The following is a 16,864-nucleotide window of genomic DNA, read 5'->3' on the forward strand; positions in this document are numbered from 1 at the left end:
TATTTTGAGTGTCTATTAGTTGTCCTCACCAGGGTGCAGTGCTGCCGGAGCTCGCCGGTGCAAGCGGTTGGTGTTGGGTGATGTGGGAAAAGGAAAGAGGGTGAGAGGATGGGATGGTGAATGGGGAACCTGTTGCTGGTGACGTCAAGAAAATATTAGTTAACAAATACATATTTAAAAAATTTCCGCTTTTTTCTTTAAGTTTCGATATTATTTCGATTTTATACATTTAAAAAGTAAAAAGGCTGGAACTGTACTGGTACAACTCTGGAAACATAATACATAAGTTGCCACATCTAAACAGTTCACGCATTAGGATTCCCTTAGATCATTTTTTTGAACTTTCCACTGTACCTGGGTCTGCTGCATTACACCTAGTTTGGTGTCATCCGCAAATTTGGCTATCCTGCTAGTTAAGCCCACATCAATGTCATTAATGTAAATAAAAAACGAGCGGGCCAAGGACAGAACCCCGAAGAACTCCGTTTGTCACATCTGCCCATTCTGATTCTTCACCAATTATTACGACTGTTTTCTGTTTGTTAGCCAGTCTTCAATCCAGTTTGCTAATTCTCCTACAAATCCTAAAGCTCTAACTCGTCATTAGTTTCTTGTGTGGAACTTTGTCAAAGGCCTTTTGGAAATCTAAGTAGAGTACGCATATCTATTGCTCTACTACTGTCGTAAATGCCAAGCATGTTATGAAAAAACTCCAAGAGGTTTGATAGGCAGGATCTGTTTCGTATGAAACCGTGTTGGCTGTTTGACAACAAGTTTCTATCAATTGTTACATTGTTACCAACACCTGTGGCTTACAAAGAAGTAGCAGGTGAAATTTTTTTGGCAACATAAGCATTAAATACAAGCATAAAAAAAATCATATAATTTTGTTTAAGTGTTTGTATCAATATTTTACTTGTGTGCAGTGGGTACACTTTATCAAAATTTGATTATTTGCTTTGAGATTTAAATTTTAATCTATCCATGGGGCTAGGGCAAATGATGAGATGGCCCCCACCACTGGTTTCATAAAACCACTCTCTTTGCACTAACTTTAATGTTGAACTCAAAAGAGAATAACCAAAATTCATAGGTGAATTATGCACACAACGAAAATGTTGACGCCTGAGTGGGTTGTCCAGCCACACTTATATCACAAACCAGATTACTGCGAATTTCATATCGTTGAGTGTGGGGACCCATAAAATGTTTCGTATACATGATGCTCTTAGGCAGTTGAGCCTAAAATGGGAAACTTCACTGAAAATTGCTCTCAGTTCAGTCATTGTGCAAATATAACACATTGAATGTTACCATTGTTATACTTCATAGTAGTACCTAACGACTTTATTAGTATTTTCAAGCCTGTCATCCCAGTGCCATGAAATGCTGGCATTGTCAAACACTGCCGTCTTTAAAAGAGACAAATTAACACAAATATACTTCATTTACATGAGGTTTCTGGGAGAACAAGACTTGACGATTATCTGGAAAGATTAAATCATCAGCTATATAACTGAAGTCGGTGAGTGATGCGTTTGTACGTTAAGTGAGCTACGATCATAATACTGATTTTCATAAAGAAAGAGGCTACACGTGTATGAGATATTTTTGTGACTGCATTCATGCATGACCTCTTAAATTAGTCTGTGAACTTTACCACCCACGTCTTGCCCTTGATGCATTAATTGAGAGAATAATGTTGAATGTAATGTAATCAAAAGTGTAGACATCGCACATCGGGTAACTTGGACTATACAGCTTGTGGAAGTAGTACTATACCTCTCTCTCTCCAAGCTTGATAATAAATGATTAGTGTACGTGATACACACACAGACATATATATATATATATATATATATATATATATATATATATATAATATATATAAGTATATATATATATATATATATATATATTATGGAGGCGTAATGATGGTAGTTTATATTTGACAACGTCTCCGAGGTTTTCATGAAAGAGAGAGAGAGCACGCGCAAAATTGGTGGAGGAATATATGGGAGTGGTTTGATGGCGGTCGTAAGCGTGTCTGTTATGGCGAAGGTCATGTTATCAGTGGCAGGAGAGTGTGAGAGGTGGACAAAGAGGCAGGTAGAAGTGTACTGATTTTTATTACAGTCAAGGGAAAATATAAATATACAGCATGCGGACGGAAATGTGTGGTCACCGACCCGCGAGAGAGTAAAAGTGGGTCGGCGAGACCCGATTTGTGTTTCTTGAGAGACTAAAATACAAAATATAAAAGTACACAATATGTTGGTTATACAACTTTATACACTGACGGAGCAGCCCGCTGAATGCTCTCTCAGGGGAAGTAAGAACAACGCGAATGATGAATTATGTACAGAGAAAATTATGAATAAGCGTTGTCCTTACAAATACTCCCCCCCTAAGACAATAATTAGGTATGCTTGTTGGCTGACTTCTTCGTACTTCGGGTAGTCCCTCGCGGCAGCGAGCTGGACGGCGGAGGCGCCCTCGGGTGCGTGATATTAGTTGTTGTGGTAGATCCTCGGGGTTTTGGGTTTTCCGGGGACGGGATGCCTCCCCTGAGGTGATCCTCGGGGGGTTCGACCGTCTTTCGAGGGCGGCTGCGGCTACGGCTAGGAGGTTTGGCGATCGAAGGAGTCACTTTTTTCCGAGGAAGATTGAGGCGCCCTGTGGAATCCGCGTCTGCGAGGTCCTCGTCCATGATGAAGGCTGGTTTCAGGCGATCGATTGTGACCCAGTCCTCGCGACCGTTGATGGATAAGATATGATGCCTTGTCAGTGCGTCGTAGGACGCGGAAGGGACCGCGGTAGGGTCTCGTTAGAGGCGGGCGGCGGGCGTCGTCCCTGACGAAGACGTGCTTGCACGATGATAGGGCCTTCGGAGGAAAACGTTTGGTTGTCTGTCGGAGAAGGTTTTGACGCAGGGCGTGAACTTCCCGGCGGATTCCCGAAGCCTGGCGATGGAGACGTCAGCGTCGTCGGCATTGGTCGGGAAGAAACTCGCCAGGGACTGTTAATGGCTCCCGTATACCTTCTCCGCGGGTGATGCCTCGCCGTGCCCGCGGGGCAGTCCTGAGGCCGAGGAGGACCCACGGTAGTTGGCTCTTCCAATTTTCGTCGGTGCAGCGCGCCATCAGGGAAGCCTTGATCGAACGGTGGCCTCTCTCCACCATGCCGTTAGCTGCTGGGTTGTAGGCGGTGGTGGCATGTAGAGACGTTCCCATTAGGCGGGCCAGGGCAGTCCACAACTCCGACAGGAAAACTGGTCCGCGGTCTGTCGTGATTTCGTCTGGCACTCCGAATCGACTGATCCAGCTGGCGAGGAGTGCTTCGGCACATGCTTTCGTGGTCGCCTCCGACATCGGCGTTGCCTCGGGCCATCTGGTGGAGCGATCGATTACCGTCAGGAGGTACCTGGCGCCTTCCGACGGGGGCAGGGGGCCAACGACGTCTGGGGGCAGGGGGCCAACGACGTCTATGTGGATGTTGGCCGAATCTTCGTTTTTTTTTTTCGGCTGCGGAAATTTCCCCACGCCTGATTCCGTGTGCCTGACTGATTTGCTAGTTTGGCAAGGCACGCAGGTCCTGGCCCTCGAGGGAGTCCTTCCGAATTCCATGCCAGACGAACTTCTCCGTCAGGAGGCGCACCGTCGTCCGGCCAGAGGGGTGCGAGAGTCCGTGTATGACGTCGAACACGGCTTTCCTTCGGGAGGCTGGGATCAGCGGGCGCGGGCGGCCCGTGCTGATTTGTCGCAGAGGAGCGTCATGCCTGCGGGTCCGAAAGGCACGTCTTCCCACTTGAGGGCGGTGATAGCAGTGCGGTATGCGGCAGTCTCCGGGTCGGCAGCCTGTTCCCGGGCAAGGTCTTCGTAGTCGACCCGAGACGCACGGCGTTGATTTCTATCCTCGATAGGGCGTCTGCCACGGGGTTTCTTCTCGCCAGGCACGTACTGGATGGTGCAACCGAACTCTGCGATGGCTGCTAGGTGCCTCTGTTGTCTCGCTGACCAAGCGTCGCCCGCCTTGGTGAAGGCGTGTACCAAAGGAGGTGGTCCGTCCTGATCGTAAAGGGGGAGCCCTCGAGGAGGTAGCGGAAATGTCGCACTGCTTGGTACACTGCCAGGAGTTCGCGGTCGAACGTGCTGTACCTCGTCTCGGCGGCTGATAGTTTTTTGCTGTAGAAGGCGAGTGCTGGGGCTCGCCCTGGACCACCTGCTCGAGGACAGCCCCGCAGACGACGTTGCTGGCGTCGGTGGTGAGGCGTAAAGGTGCAGCATGGTCTTGGTGGCATAATGTCGCCGCTCTGGCGAGGGCCCTCTTCGTCTCGTTGAAAGCCTTCTCTTGTTCGGCCTCCCACGTTAGGGCCTTTGGTTCCCCTTCAGGACCTGTGTTAGAGGAGACATGGTGCGGGCGGCGGCGGGGATGAATCGGCGGTAGTAATTGACCATTCCGATGAACTCCTGCAGGGACTTGACCGTGGTTGGTGTTGGGAACTTCTGCACCACGCCTACCTTCGAGGCCATGGGGCGCACGCCCGTCGCGGAGATCTCGTGTCCGAGGAAGTCCACCTTCTCGGCGCCGAAGGTGCATTGTCGAAACGGACGACCAGCCCGTTTTCCTGCAGGCGCTTCAGGACCTCTCGGACGTGATGTAGGTGCTCCTCCAAGGACCTGGAAAAAATCAAGATATCGTCGACGTAGCAGACGCAGAAGGGCAGGTCCCCCAGGATGCTGTCCATCAGGCGCTGGAAGGTGGGCCCCTGCATTCCTCAGGCCGAAGGTTGAGTAAGTGGGAAAAACGAAGGAGCCAAAAGGCGTGATGATGGCAGTCTTGGGGACATCCTCGGGGTGCACTGGAACCTGGAAATAGGATTTTAAGAGGTCCATTTTTGTGAAGACCTTCGCCCCATGAAGGGTCCCCTGTCAAATCCTGCATGTTTGGCAAGGGGTATTGGTCGGGGATTGTAGCGAGGTTGAGTCTTCTGTAGTCTCCGCAGGGCCTCCAGGTGCCGTCAGGTTTCTGTACCATGTGCAGGGGCGACGCCCAAGGGCTCGATGCTTTCTTGCAGATGCCCATTCGTTCCATCTCCGAGAACGCCTGCTTCGCCTCCTGGAGGCGGCCTGGAGGGAGTCGTCGGAACTTCGCGTGTGTCGGGGGGCCTGTGGTGGCTATGTGGTGGAATATCCCGTGCTTGGGCGGCGTCCCTGCCGCCTGACGAAGTTCCGGCTTGAAGACTTCGGGGAACTCCTGCAGGAGGTTGCCGTATTTGTGGGGGGCGATGGTACAAATTGTAGGGGCGCCCGGGCCTGCTGCTAGTGGAAGGAAGGCACTGTGGCCCCGTGTCGAGGAGGCGTTTGCGGCCCACGTCCACCAGGAGGCCGTTCTGCGCCAGGAAGTCTGCCCCCAGTAGCGGGATCCTGACGTCCGCGATGTGAAATTCCCAGAAGTAGTTTCGCCCCAAGATGGATATCTCGAGGGGCTTCGTGCCGTAGGAATGGATGGGGTGGGGGTCCCGTTTGCGGCGACGAGGGAGGTTGTTGTGTCGGGCTCGCGGCTACGGTCTTTTCCTGACGGCGGGAATATCGAGTGCATTGCCCCCGTATCCACCAACATCCTCCGGCCGGAGATCGCGTCGCGGACGTAGAACCCTACGGTGTGTGGTTCCGACGCGGCCGTTGCCACGGGCGGCCTTGGTTTTGTTTGCCGTCGTCGTTTTTTGACTGTTGGAAGGTGCAAGGGCTTTCGCACCTCCTGGCGAATCTCCCGAACCTCCGGTGGAAGCGGCACCAGGAGTTTTCACCTCGCTGCGTGTGGGAGGTATCGTGGCGGCGAGCTTCGCGGCATTGTTTGACAACGTCAGCTTCTTTGCCTTCTCTAGTAGTTCGTCGTCCTCTAGGGTGTACGCGTCGGTCAGCTGCTTTCGGACGTCCAGGCTCGAGTTGCCGCAGGAATATTTCGCGGCTCAGCTGATCTCTACCTTTTTTCCGTCGGGGCCTATTTCGGGCAGACGGACGAGGCCCATCACAGTGTCCAGGCATCTTGGGTGTCGGCGCCGCGCATGGGGTTCGCGACTAGGTCGAGAGCGGGCGGGCTCCCTTTCAGCGATAGGCACGAAATAGGCTGTCAAGAGCCTTTCTTTTATCTCGTCGAGCGTGACAAGTCCGATTCGTGCTCGACCGGTCAGCCAGTTAGATATTCGGCCGAGCACCTCTGTCGGGAGAGCCGCTGCGACGAGGTCAGCCTGCAGCACTTTGTTTGTGAGCCCCGCGATCCGGAATTGCCCTTCGGCTCGGAAGAACCAGGAGACGGGTCAGCCGTTGTGAAGGGGGGCAATTTGACAGCTTGAGCGGCCGCTGTGTCAGAGTCCGTCGCTGGGGCGGGGGGGAGGCCCGGGTTTCCCGCGAGGTTCCCGCGAGGTACTGTTTGCGCCCATTGTCCTCTCTCCAACAAAAACGGTCGACAGAGTCGTGAATGGCGGGCCAAACCGTTTGAGGAAACGCCTGAACACACCTTGGGCAGGTATGCCGTATTTAGTCCGTTAGAGGCGTTGGTTATTTCCACGGTAGGAGCTTTCAGAGATCTATACTGAGGCGCCGTATGAGTCCGTTAAAGATCTCTGAAGGTGAGCGGCGGTAGTGAGTCCCTTAATGGCTGAGCCAAACCGCTTGGGTCACCGTCCAAACCGGGAGGGTCACCGAGTTGTGAGAGGTGGACAAAGAGGCAGGTAGAAGTGTTACTGATTTTTATTACAGTCAAGGGAAATATAAATATCAGCATGCGGACGGAATGTGGTCACCGACCCGCGAGAGAGTAAAAGTGGGTCGGCGAGACCCGATTTGTGTTTCTTGAGAGACATAAAATACAAAATATAAAAGTACACAATATGTGGTTATACAAGCTTTATAACACTGACGGAGAGCCCGCTGAATGCTCTCTCAGGGGGAAGTAAGAACAACGCGAATGATGAATTATGTACAGAGAAAATTATGAATAAGCGTTGTCCATTACAAGAGTGTTTACGGAGTGGTAAAAAGTCAGTAAGTCGGAAAAAAGATCATCAGATTCAGAAGTAGCCAGTGTTATTTGGTTTGGTATTCTGTGGATGTTGTGCGTGTGTCTGGTGGTTGTTGAAGTGGAAGGGGTTGGTTGTGCGATTTGGTGTCTGTGAGTTCGTCAGTTGGGGACAGGTTTGTTGTGCTGGGCTGGAGTTGGGTATGATTTTGGTGGGTTTTCGAGCTGTTGATGGTGATTGGGGTGTTGTTTTTGTTAGTTGTTGTGCAGTTTGGTGTTTGTTTACTGTTGAGATTATCGGCAGTAGTTGTGTCTCGGCTAGCCTAGCCTAGCCTATAGTAGTATCCAGCGGACAGCACAGGTATAGCCGCCCTGGAGTCAGTCATTAGTGGTGAGTACCAGAGTGTGAAGTTGTTTGTAGTTTTTGGTGAACCAATTATATATATATATATATATATATATATATATATATATATATATATATATATATATATATATATATATATATATATACCTAGGTATCTTAACACTGCCTCCCGGGATTTAGATAGTTACGCTATGTGTAAGTTTTAGGTAAATAAAAGGATATCTGGGTGTACATTTGCAACTGAAAAGTGTTTTAATAATTCACTGTATGCGAATTACACCGTTATCATACGAAATAGGATATTATTTAAAGCCTGGGACGCAGTGTTACCATGCGCAAACACCACAGGCGGAGGACAGATGGAAACAAACGGAGTATAGTTGCCATTAAGTTCCAGATGACGGCAAAAGCAGGCTAAACGTGACTAACCTCTGAGTCTAATTGTGTATTTTCTGGTGTTAAACGGAAAAGCTACAAATAATTCAACAGGTAAACAAAATTTCAGAAGTTAACGAAGATTATAAAAAAAAAAAAAATTCAAGTGAAAGTACCACTAACCTTCATTTTAATGAATGATCAATAAGATGTTTGTGTTTGAACTCAGTTTAGTTATTATTTGGTGAACACTGAACTCCCTTCCTCTGGCACCGTTTCTCACTGAACACATTAGCAAGTCAATATCATCTGTCACGTTATTTCATGAGAAAACCAATATACATTCTTATACAATAATAATAGCTAAAGATTTAGCTATTATTATTGTATAAGAATGTATATTGTAAACTGCATGTATGAAAATCATATTTTAGTTTTCGGAAAGACCCTTTTATGAAGGGTTGTTTATAACTTGGTGGGTAAAAATTTGACGTTTGCCCTTTCATATAGGATATCAAGGAAAAATAGAAACATCGAGTCGAGTTGAATGTAGAATTTAGGCCTAAGGCCAAGCACTGGGACCCTAAGAGGTCATTCAGTGCTGAAATGGAAACTGGCAGTAAAAGGTTTGAAAGGTGTAACAGGAGGAAAACCCCGCACTTACACTATGAATCAAGTATAAGGAGAGGGTGGAAAGTAAGATGAAGGATGAGAATATGAAAGGAGGTACAATAAAAGGAACGAAAGTGGTTGCAGCTAGGGTCCGAAGGCACGCTGCAAAGAACCTTAAGTAATGCGTAACACTGCACCATTTGAGGTCCACTTACGTGCAGCACTACTTGTTGAGAGGTATTGTGATACTGAGGAATTGACAAGTTATATGGAATACGCAGTGCAACTGCTATTACGAATGTGTGTACACCTGCGTGCATATATTGTGAATGTTCAACAGACTGCTCTCGGCGAAGGCACATGATAAAGACATCTACGGAAGTAATTAATATATGCTTATCATTAACGGAAGCTACTTGACAATGAAACCCGACCACTTCCATCATAGCTTACTATTTATTGCTCAGGGAATCATCCTTACTCTCTTAGGTATAGTATATGCCTACTATGTAAAACATAAACCACTTGAGCACCCTGTTTGGCCATGGTTAAAAGTCCTACGAAATGAGTACCTACTTGTCTCTTGTAGTCCCCACGTCAGTAACACTGACACCAAACTATACTTCCATTATGGCCTCAGTCTCCAGGAACCAAACCCTTTGTTAACCACCCAGGTATAGCAACCATGTTGATTGAACACATGGCCATAGTTTTTTTTTTTTTTTTTTCTTAACTCTGAAAAGGCACTATTGTGGCTTTTACGTCCGAGAAAAAGAGCACCCTTATGACTTTACGTCCGCGCGAAGTTTAAGAGCGAGCGAGTTGCTAGCGACCACGATCCAGCTACCGACCAATGAAAACGGATCGCGGGAGCAGGGCGTCTTCTGATTGGCGGGGTTATCGGCGAGTCAGGGTTGTGGGAAGTCACAGAGCGACTTCTCAGTGCAATTTCGTAACATTTCTAGTTTTTTTTTTTTCTTTTTTTTTCTTTTACCGCGGTTTGCTGGTGATAGATAGTACCGTACCTGCTGTTGTGTTATTATTACGGTATAATTTATTTCTCGTATCAGTAGGAGTAATGAAACTGTTCCTGGGACCATAGGAAGTAATGACAGTAGCGGCTTTTCACGGCCTCAACGGATATAGCCATGCAACCCTTGTGGCCATGTAGGCTACTCAAGCCCACTTTTCCATTCTGGCAAGCACGAAGAGGTTCAAGAAGGCTGTATCAGTGATGGCAACAGCAGGGACGTGCAGAGAACTTTTTCAGGGCAGGTGCTCAAGTGAAAAAAAGGGCAAAAATATAGAAATGAATGAGGCTAAATATATATCGGCTCAATATTCTTTCAAATTTATCTAAACTAGTCATTAATAATTCAAGAAAGAGATAAACGTGACTGATATCAAAGGTACCAGTGGGCTAATGTTTTATATGAACATAAAATCTACAGTACTGACTACCAGTAGAACTAGGAAATTTAACAAAAGAAAATTATAATTATTACTTTTATATAAATGACTGAAAGAAAATCATCTGTATGATCAATACACTTGGCTAATAACCAGACCTTATCTTTTTTATTTATCTTTATAAGAGATCCCTTCTGTGTGCCATTTCTTTGAATATGCTGATAACTTCACTGTTGTTGATTGTGATATCCTTTTTAACTGATAGCAACAAAGGATCAGATAACTTCTCCTCACTGGACAAGCTGCGTAGCTTTGTCTTCACCAGCTTGAGTTTGGAGAAGGTCCTTTCCACTGTTCCAGTTGTGATGGGTAGAGTGGCATAAATTGTTGAGAGTTCAAGCATAAGTGGCAATATCTCCTGGACATTGTTTTCTTTCATCAGGTTGAGCATTGTAGCTGCAGTGTTCTGTGGCAGGCAAGGAGATGAGGAATAGAAGATCTTTAATTCCAACCGTAGCTTGTCTACTTTTTCTAACTCATAAAACTGGCATAATTTTTGCAATAACTTGAATGCCTCTTCATTCACAGATTTTTCACCATCCAGTTGGGTATTGTTGATTTAAAAATCGAAAACTAAATATCACGTGCAGCTCAAGAACTTAATTGGACACATTATGCAACAAACAATGAAACTGAACCCACACAAGCTGTATGTGTCTCATTCAGTAGGTTAATGGCCACCTACAATGAATCATACCGGTACCTGTACCGTTCGGCGTTCCAGTCCACATTACTGTGGCCCGTTACTATTTTCCTCTCCAAATCTATTAATTTACTCGACTCTCTTGGTCCACTGTCTCTCTCCCTCTTTTTGTTATTACCAACTTTTTATAGCTAAAAAAGGAGTCAAAGCCTTAATACAGAGGCAATACCAGTTAAAATAACTAGGAAAGCTTACCTGGCCTGTTGTCAGTCTAGCTCAGCTGAGCTTGCCTTGGCCCCAGTGTTACCAGACAGTGAGACATATAGTCAGCTGATCTTTGTGACCCAGTGTTGCCAAGATATAATACCCATACAAATAATAATAATAATTGATAATAATAATAATAATAATAATAATAATGATAATAATAATAATAATAATTATTATTATTATTATTATTATTATTATTATTATTATCATTGACACAGATAGGCGGCGGCCTATAATAACATCCCTCTCAAAAGGGAAGCTTTTAATACGTGGCAAAAGGGGCAGGTTGCTTGGGCCCCCACCCCTAGCACCCCCCCACCCCTCTGCAACGTCAACCCTGGGCAACAGGACCCTGATTACACACACTCACATTCACTGCTGGCTTCTTTTTTCCGGTGCAATTTTTGCGAAGGTGCATTGAAAACGCCAAATCAATTTGTCCCGTACACAGTAGTGCAGAGATGTTTTGAGGATCATGCTGTATTCTATGCTGTCAAATTCATGTTATCATAACATTTACCCCTAATATCATGTGGTGCTGCATATTAAAGGCTCCAAAACCAAAGTTCGAGTTTTATGGTGATATTTGCAATAAAAAATGTATTATTTCAAAAGTTACTGTAGTTTACAGTCGTTTTGGTTTTCTCGGTGTAGTACTGAAGATTTGCTTCATAAGTAACTGTCGAATGGGAAGTTTGATGAACCTTGCCGACACTTTCCTTGGATGGTTTAGTTGTCAATAGAATGTGGGTAGTATATACATACAGAAAGTCATGGTCTGTGTATGTTATGTACGTATAACAGTAGCAAACTTAGTTTTCTCCTGGTAAACGTGTAAAAAAGGCGAGAATTTTCCACATTTTGCACTACCATAGTCTGGATAAAAGAAAAAAAAAAATGACTCGACACTTCTTGAAATGAAATTGTACCTACATTTTTTCACCTCATATCTCCGAAAAAAAAAATCCTTGCATAGGCCTATGCCTGATAGGCATTATTCCCTAGGATTCAGTATATGTGACGTTAGGTAGCTTCGATTAATGTATCCAACCGACTGAGGCGCAATTAACAAGCCGAATAGAAGAGATACCTGAAATTGATGAATATCAAGTAGTGTTTAAGAAGAACGTCTGGTAGCCTACTGTTCAAAGGCGTGATTTTCTCCAATATCAATGTGAGTACAGCATAAATATTTATATTACCTTTGCAAAAGTTAATTTTATAACCATGGCCTATCCAAATGGGAACAGGCTTATTCGGACCTTGGCTGATTCGGACCATCCACTGGCTCATTCGGACCTTTACCCAGGCTTATTCGGACCTTCATATGACTGGCCGATTCGGACCTAATAATTATGCAGTGGCGGCTCATGGCTATCATCCATAGGAGCGCTGTTACAATATTTTTTTTTTTCAATTCTTTGATATTACCTCCATAAACACACACACACTGTATAGTACACACACACACACACACACACACACACACATACATATATATATATATATATATATATATATATATATATATATATATATGTATATATATATATATATATATATATATATATATATATATATATATATGTATGTATATATATATATATATATATATATGACACTATAAACAATGCCAAAAACTTAATTTCTTCAAAGTTACTAATTGTTTGTTTTTCTTGGGCTATGACTGATTACTAATGGATGATCTACCCTAATCAAATTTGAAACTGTAAACAAAACTGAAAAAGTATTGAAATAGTAAAATTCAAAGCAGTAACTTTCGGCAGCGGAGAGACTGACGAAAATTGAGAATATGAGGTTGCATAAAAATATCAAGTTTATGTAAACTAAGCGTAGCAAAATAAAAATCATTAAACCATTAAAAAGAATAAAAACTCGAAAAAACTTTAAGATGCAAAACTGAGTATGGCAGTAAAATAAAATAACATAGGCCTATATAAAACAAAAGGACTAAAGAACACCCACCTAAAACACAGAAGCACTCTCTCTCTCTCTCTCTCTCTCTCTCTCTCTCTCTCTCTCTCTCTCTCTCTCTCACCGAGGAAGGGAGCAGAATCGCAGCAGAAAGCTATTTTGAATAGCTTTCGGCTACGTCATCACCCTACTAGCAAAATAAGATCTGTTTGCGCTGAGCACCAACCATCAGTTCCTCATATTGTTTCAATTATTATTATTATTTTTTTTTTTTTTTTACAAAAACAAGAGAATGGTAATAATTTTTTGTTTTAAAGGGTTATTGATAAAACTATACTTAATTTCTCCTATTCATGTATATATTCATAATTTTGTGCATATATATATGAAATCTATAGGGGGTGCTGCAGTTTCCAGTGCCTGCTGACGAGCCGCCACTGCTAATATGTATTTACATATGTAACATATGTGACATTATTTATAATATTGTTTTTTTTTCAAAGTTCGTTAATCCATAATCAATCCAAAAGTTCTAATTTATGAAAATATATTGGGGAAGCATGGAAATCCCAACGTTCCCTCTCACGTTTCTAAGATCATTTATTTCATACAGTTATATATTGCTCTAATTTTTAAAATAGTTCATGTAACAATAAAGCTAAAAATTAAGCCCAAATTAACCCAAATTCACCCGAAATAGCCCCTTGGTTTACACTGGCGCATAGTATATATGTGCACATTTCTTCAGTAGTTTGACCTATTTTTTTTTGTTATTTTCCCTTTTCATTATAGTCCTCCCACAGTTTCATGACACTCCCTTGTAGTTCATTGACCTGCTTTCTCTGATGTCTCTTTAATTTGCCCTCTTTGACAAGCTTAACTTCACTCGATTCGATATTTCCTTTGCCTCTGAGTATATTAGAGATATACGTGAATAAGATGCGAGGTTACTTTTTGGCTTTTTTTTCAGCTTATGATGCCACCCCTCCACATCGTTGTTTGTCCTAATACTGCGCTCAAACACTCACCAGTTCTCCATTTTCCACACCTGACACTGCAACCATGTTAGGTCAACATAATCCATAAACTCTAACTGACCCAATGACACCCACCTTGCCTGAAGGTTCATCAAAGGTTTCCTTAATATTATTGCTAGAATATAAAATTAATTGTATGGGTCCGAATCACCCAAAACAATGGTCCGAAACAGCCGAGCAAATGGTCCGAATTAGCCTAAACAATTGTCCGAATCAGCCTAGCAAATGGTCCGAATCAGCCTAGCAAATGGTTCGAATCAGCCTAGTAAATGGTCCGAATCAGCCAAGTAAATGGTCCGAATCAGCCTAGCAAATGGGCCGAATCAGCCTAGCAAATGGTCCGAGTGAGCCTAGTAAATGGTCCGAATCAGCCTGGTAAATGGTCCGAATTAGCCTAAACAATTGTCCGAATCAGCCTAGCAAATGGTCCGACTCAGTCAAGACTTAGGTCCGAACATCTGATCCGAATCAGCCACCGGTCCGAATCAGCCTGCATCCTTGAAAACAATTATAGCCGTCATAGCAGAATTGATTGCAATTTTTCTGCATTTTTTCGGTGTTTTTTTTGTTTTTTTGTTTTTTTTTTCTGCGTGGCATGAATCATTCAGTATTAAAGAATCAGGTTAAGACGCAGACCCACATTCATCTCGCCGGTAATACTTATTCCCGAAGGGTTTTAACAAAGTACTTTCTTCACAGAGATGCAATAAGTATGGTTTTACGTTGAAGGAACTGGTCAAAACAATTGTTTATTAGAGTTTGATAGACTAAAAGTAGGTTTTGGAGGTAATGATAATGACATAATTTCAAATCAGGTTACAGTAATCCTGATGAGTATTCATTTTGACAGGCTAATCTTCGGATATTTGCACGCGGTAATGCACATGCACAATGTGGTGGTTTCTTCTCTGTGAGTAGGGTGTTTTCTTTGGCTGTCAAGCCGAATTAATTTCTAAACGATTTTCATGAATTGTGACAGCAGATGACGTCCACCTCTTTCAAACCAAGACCTTCTTGATTAGGCGATGTCGTATCATATTCCCATTTTTTGCCTACTCTCCCAAGGGTCTATCTAGACATGCAAAGTCAGAATAAATAATTCTAGCGCAGAATCTCTCTCCTTGCTATATAGTATATATATATATATATATATATATATATATATATATATATATATATATATATATATATATATATATATATATATATATATATATATATATATAGATATATATATATATATATCTATATATATATGTATATATATATATAAGGTCATATCACATTTCCGTGATTCATATACATATATCGAGCTACAATGTCCTTTAATATCTAATTCGCTCTACTCGGAATTAATATGTTTTCATATATGCTTAACCGAAGGGGAATTTTTTCTTGATAATAGACTTGCCTGACGGGCGCATACCCATGGAGCCTTTCAAATCCAGGAACGTCAGTGAAGCTTTTACCTACTACACCACCTCAGGCAAGTCTATTATCGAGAAAAAATTCTCCCTCGGTTTAAGCATATATGAAAATATATTAATTCCGAGATAGAACGAATTAGATATTAAAGGACATTGTAGCTCGATATATATATACATATATAATATATATATATATAATATATATATAAATTTAGATATATATATCCACATATATATATATATATATATATAGAGAGAGAGAGAGAGATGGAGGGAGACGAGAGAGAGAGAGAGAGAGAGAATGATAAATTTATCATTGTAATTGTGGATGTCTTTTGTTACATTATTAATATGTTTTGAATACATTCTATGCTTTGTTCATTCAGCTCCGTTGACAGGCGTATGATTCAGATTCTCACAAAGGTTTGTTTCTCTCTTAATGGACTTGCCTTTCCCTTAAAAAGTTAATCGGGAAATGCGTGGGGAAAGACGCATGCTGCGTTTCGATGCCATTCTTAGCCACAAAAGGTTGGAGCGTTATGGGACTTCCCGATAGAATCTTGACGCTGTTTACAGCTTTCTGTCGAACAGGTGTGAAAACGTCGAGGCAAAGGAGATGGGCTGTGGATAGATGGCTCGAGTCGGATTCTATTTTAGATGACTGCGATACTGGCTAGTAGGAAGATGAGGCAATTTAAAAGTACTTTTGAGCTAGGTTGGTGTGGAAAGAAGGCAAAATGACCCTAGTAGGCCTATCTGTAAGGAGTTACAAGGCGATGAAAACAAGGCGATTGGTTAGGGATTGGTTGAAATTTCGTTTCAACTTTTTTTTCCCTCCATTTTATGAATTTCTAATATGCCTGTTTATCCGATGTATTAAAAAGAAAATCTTGGGTGCAATCTCGGGTTTTCGCTTTGAGATAATTGATCACATACAGCCATTACTTTCACTTTTCGACTTTAATCTAAGATTTTATTTTCATATTCGTTTTGTTTGCGTGCATTTTGTTATAGAAGTAAAGTACATATTTATGAAACTCCATAGGATTTTGTGTGTGTTTTTTTTTCGCATGAATTTCTTGTTTGACTTGGCATACGATTATCGCTGTTTAAGTTTAAAACTTCCTTTTGAGCTCCTGATTGTATGGTCATTCTACATTTACATATGAGAAGAGCTGAAGATTTTATCTTTATACCGAACGTGGTTTAAACTGTAAATAATCATAAAAGCGTAACATGATCTCGCCAGTTTTAACTTGCAAGTTTCATTAAGAGTACTTTCTGATATTTGTGAATCTTAATTAAAATTTTTATGACATTTGCAAATATCAGTTAATTTTCTGACATTTGTGAATATTAGTTAACAATATTTTGACATTTGTGATGAGTTAATATTTGTCTTTACATTTGTGAATATTGTTAACTGTTTTGCTGATATTTGTGAATATAAGTTAGGTATTTTCTAACATTTGTGAAAATTAGTTAACAATTTTCAGACATTTGTGAACATTAGTTAACCATTTTCTGATATTTGTTAATAACAGTTTAACAGTTTTCTAACATTTGTGAATAACAGTTTAACTGTTTTTAACATTTGTGAATATTAGTTAACTATTTTCTGGCATATGTGAATATTATTAACTATTTTTCTAACATTTGTGAATATTAGCTAGCCTTTTCTGACATTTGCTATTATGAGTTAACAATT

The sequence above is a fragment of the Macrobrachium nipponense genome, chromosome 2 (assembly GCF_015104395.2).
Source record: "Macrobrachium nipponense isolate FS-2020 chromosome 2, ASM1510439v2, whole genome shotgun sequence".
In the NCBI taxonomy this organism is placed as follows: domain Eukaryota; kingdom Metazoa; phylum Arthropoda; class Malacostraca; order Decapoda; family Palaemonidae; genus Macrobrachium; species Macrobrachium nipponense.